We start from the raw sequence: 5,000 nt of genomic DNA, 5'->3' as shown, positions 1-5,000 counted from the left end.
TCGGTGGAAATTGGCCCGAAAACAGTCCAGCGGCAAGCGGAAGCGGCTAACGTTGGGCAAAACTGACCCGAAAACAGTTCAGCGGGGGAAAACTAAGCGGATGCGGCCACGCGTTGGGGAAAACTAAGCGGATACGGCCAAGAGTCGGTGGAAATTGGCCCGAAAACAGTCCAGCGGCAAGCGGAAGCGGCTAACGTTGGGAAAAAGTGACCCGAAAACAGTTCAGCGGGGGAAAACTAAGCGGATGCGGCCACGCGTTGGGGAAAATTAAGCGGATCCGGCCAAGAGTCGGTGGAAATTGGCCCGAAAACAGCCCAGCGGCAAGCGGAAGCGGCTAACGTTGGGCAAAAGTGACCCGAAAACAGTTAAGCGGGGGAAAACTAAGCGGATGCGGCCACGCGTTGGGGAAAACTAAGCGGATACGGCCAAGAGTCGGTGGAAATAGGCCCGAAAACAGTCCAGCGGCAAGCGGAAGCGGCTAACGTTGGGCAAAAGTCACCCGAAAACAGTTCAGCGGGGCAAATTTTTGAAATTTTTTTTGAAATTTTGAAATTTTTTTGAATTTTTGAAATTTTTGAAGTTTTTTTGGGTTTTTGGACTTTTTTTGAATTTTTGAATTTTTTGAATTTTTTTGAATTTTTTTGAATTTTTTGAATTTTTTTTGAATTTTTGAATTTTTGAAATTTTTTTGAATTTATTTGATTTTATAAATTTTTTGTGATTTTTTGAGATTTTTTTGAATATTTTACATGGGTGATTTCGACTTGGGGGATTTTCAGGGGGTGGTAACCCTGGGCGTGGCTAGAGCCTCAAAATGCATATTCCCCTATAGGGGGGCAAGGTTTTCAAAAATGGGTGCCCCCTCATGTACACGCGCGTGGGTGTACATGGCCCCGTCGGTGCCAGCGTGGGTGGAAAATGGCCCGAAAACAGCCCAGCGGCAAGCGGAAGCGGCTAACGTTGGGCAAAACTGACCCGAAAGCAGTATAGCTTGGAAAATTAAGCGGATGCAGCCAATTGTTGGCGAAAACTAAGCGGATACGGCCAAGTGACGGTGAAAAATGGCCCGAAAACAGTCCAGCGGCAAGCGGAAACGGCTAACGTTGGGCAAAAGTGACCCGAAAACAGTTCAGCTGGGGGAAATTAAGCGGAAGCAGCCAAGCGTTGGGGAAAACCAAGCGGATACGGCCAAGAGTCGGTGGAAAATGGCCCGAAAACAGTCCAGCGGCAAGCGGAAACGGCTAACGTTGGGACAAAGTGACCCGAAAACAGTTCAGCTGGGGAAAATTAAGCGGATGCAGCCAAGCGTTGGGGAAAACTAAGCGGATCCGGCCCAGAGTCGGTGGAAATTGGCCCGAAAACAGTCCAGCGGCAAGCGGAAGCGGCTAACGTTGGGCAAAAGTGACCCGAAAACAGTTCAGCGGGGGAAAACTAAGCGGATGCGGCCACGCGTTGGGGAAAACTAAGCGGATACGGCCAAGTGTTGGGGAAAAATGGCCCGAAAACAGCCCAGCGGCAAGCGGAAGCGGCTAACGTTGGGGAAAAGTGACCCGAAAACAGTTAAGCGGGGGAAAACTAAGCGGATGCGGGCACGCGTTGGGGAAAACTAAGCGGATGCGGCCAAGTGTCGGTGGAAATTGGCCCGAAAACAGCCCAGCGGCAAGCGGAAGCGGCTAACGTTGGGCAAAAGTGACCCGAAAACAGTTCAGCGGGGGAAAACTAAGCGGATGCGGCCACGCGTTGGGGAAAACTAAGCGGATACGGCCAAGAGTCGGTGGAAATTGGCCCGAAAACAGTCCAGCGGCAAGCGGAAGCGGCTAACGTTGGGCAAAAGTGACCCGAAAACAGTTCAGCGGGGCAAATTTTTGAAATTTTTTTTGAAATTTTTTTGAATTTTTGAAATTTTTGAAGTTTTTTTGGGTTTTTGGACTTTTTTTGAATTTTTGAATTTTTTGAATTTTTTTGAATTTTTTTGAATTTTTTGAATTTTTTTTGAATTTTTGAAATTTTTTTTTTTTTTTTGAATTTATTTGATTTTATAAATTTTTTGTGATTTTTTGAGATTTTTTTGAATATTTTACATGGGTGATTTCGACTTGGGGGATTTTCAGGGGGTGGTAACCCTGGGCGTGGCTAGAGCCTCAAAATGCATATTCCCCTATAGGGGGGCAAGGTTTTCAAAAATGGGTGCCCCCTCATGTACACGCGCGTGGGTGTACATGGCCCCGTCGGTGCCAGCGTGGGTGGAAAATGGCCCGAAAACAGCCCAGCGGCAAGCGGAAGCGGCTAACGTTGGGCAAAACTGACCCGAAAGCAGTATAGCTTGGAAAATTAAGCGGATGCAGCCAATTGTTGGCGAAAACTAAGCGGATACGGCCAAGTGTCGGTGAAAAATGGCCCGAAAACAGTCCAGCGGCAAGCGGAAACGGCTAACGTTGGGCAAAAGTGACCCGAAAACAGTTCAGCTGGGGGAAATTAAGCGGAAGCAGCCAAGCGTTGGGGAAAACCAAGCGGATACGGCCAAGAGTCGGTGGAAAATGGCCCGAAAACAGTCCAGCGGCAAGCGGAAACGGCTAACGTTGGGACAAAGTGACCCGAAAACAGTTCAGCTGGGGAAAATTAAGCGGATGCAGCCAAGCGTTGGGGAAAACTAAGCGGATCCGGCCCAGAGTCGGTGGAAATTGGCCCGAAAACAGTCCAGCGGCAAGCGGAAGCGGCTAACGTTGGGCAAAAGTGACCCGAAAACAGTTCAGCGGGGGAAAACTAAGCGGATGCGGCCACGCGTTGGGGAAAACTAAGCGGATACGGCCAAGTGTTGGGGAAAAATGGCCCGAAAACAGCCCAGCGGCAAGCGGAAGCGGCTAACGTTGGGGAAAAGTGACCCGAAAACAGTTAAGCGGGGGAAAACTAAGCGGATGCGGCCACGCGTTGGGGAAAACTAAGCGGATGCGGCCAAGTGTCGGTGGAAATTGGCCCGAAAACAGCCCAGCGGCAAGCGGAAGCGGCTAACGTTGGGCAAAAGTGACCCGAAAATGGATCAGCGGGGGAAAACTAAGCGGATGCGGCCACGCGTTGGGGAAAACTAAGCGGATACGGCCAAGAGTCGGTGGAAATTGGCCCGAAAACAGTCCAGCGGCAAGCGGAAGCGGCTAACGTTGGGCAAAAGTGACCCGAAAACAGTTCAGCGGGGGAAAACTAAGCGGATGCGGCCACGCGTTGGGGAAAACTAAGCGGATACGGCCAAGAGTCGGTGGAAATTGGCCCGAAAACAGTCCAGCGGCAAGCGGAAGCGGCTAACGTTGGGCAAAAGTGACCCGAAAACAGTTCAGCGGGGGAAAACTAAGCGGATGCGGCCACGCGTTGGGGAAAACTAAGCGGATACGGCCAAGAGTCGGTGGAAATTGGCCCGAAAACAGTCCAGCGGCAAGCGGTAGCGGCTAACGTTGGGCAAAACTGACCCGAAAACAGTTCAGCGGGGGAAAACTAAGCGGATGCGGCCACGCGTTGGGGAAAACTAAGCGGATACGGCCAAGTGTTGGGGAAAAATGGCCCGAAAACAGCCCAGCGGCAAGCGGAAGCGGCTAACGTTGGGCAAAAGTGACCCGAAAACAGTTCAGCGGGGGAAAACTAAGCGGATGCGGCCACGCGTTGGGGAAAACTAAGCGGATACGGCCAAGTGTGGGGGAAAAATGGCCCGAAAACAGCCCAGCGGCAAGCGGAAGCCGCTAACGTTGGGCAAAAGTGACCCGAAAACAGTCCAGCGGGGGAAAACTAAGCGGATGCGGCCACGCGTTGGGGAAAACTAAGCGGATACGGCCAAGCGTCGGTGAAAAAGGCCCGAAAACAGTCCAGCGGCACGCCGAAGCGGCTAACGTTGGGCAAAAATGGCCAAAAGCGGTGGAGCAGGGCGGTCTGAATCTATGCATCCACATAAAATGGGGGGTAAACCTGGGGGATTTCCAGGGGGTGGTAACCCTGGGCGTGGCTGGAGACCCAAAATGCATATTCCCCTATAGGGGGGAAGGATTTTTGGAAGAGGCAGCCCCTCATGTACATGCCAAGCGGGGTGTACATGGCCCCTGTGGGTGCCTCCGTCGGTGTAAAATGGCCCGAAAAACAAGATTATGTTACCCGAAGACACGATTATGTTACCGAAAAAACACGGTTGAGCGGGGGCAGTAAGCACGGTTGAGCGGGGGCAAAAAACACGGTTGAGCGGGGCAAAAAACACGGTGCAGCGGGGACAAAAGACACGATTTTGTTACCGAAAAAGACGGCCCGTCGGGGGCAAGGAACACGAATATGTTACCGAAAAACACGGACCACGCGGGTTGAAATCCCCAGCCGTAGAGCCGGCGAAACACGGTGGGGCAGGGCGTCTAAGCGTGGAGGCGCCCGTAAGACCGATGCGGGTTGAAATCCCCAGCCGTAAAGCCGGCGAAAAGCGGTCGGGCAGGGTGACTCCGCGTGGAGTTTCGCCCGTAAGGCCGATGCGGGTAGCCGCGCGGGTTGAAATCCCCAGCCGTAAAGCCGGCGAAACACGGTTCATTGGGGCGCCTAAGCGTGGAGGCGCCCCGCAGAGACCGAGCGGGTTGAAATCCCCAGCCGTAAAGCCGGCGAAACACGGTTCATTGGGGCGCCTAACCGTGGAGGCGCCCCGCAGAGACCGAGCGGGTTGAAATCCCCAGCCGTAAAGCCGGCGAAACAAGTTCGGGCAGGGCGACTCCGCGTGGAGTTTCGCCCGTAAGACCGATGCGGGTAGCCGCGCGGGTTGAAATCCCCAGCCGTAAAGCCGGCGAAACACGGTTCATTGGGGCGCCTAAGCGTGGAGGCGCCCCGCAGAGACCGAGCGGGTTGAAATCCCCAGCTGTAAAGCCGGCGAAACACGTTCGGGCAGGGCGTCTAAGCGTGGAGGCGCCCGTAAGACCGATGCGGGTAGCCGTGCGGGTTGAAATCCCCAGCCGTAAAGCCGGCGAAACACGGTTGAGCGGGGCGCCTAA

The sequence above is a fragment of the Carex rostrata genome, unplaced genomic scaffold (assembly GCF_964058835.1).
Source record: "Carex rostrata unplaced genomic scaffold, lpCarRost1.2 SCAFFOLD_38, whole genome shotgun sequence".
NCBI lineage: Eukaryota > Viridiplantae > Streptophyta > Magnoliopsida > Poales > Cyperaceae > Carex > Carex rostrata.
This window is presented reverse-complemented; position numbering follows the sequence as displayed.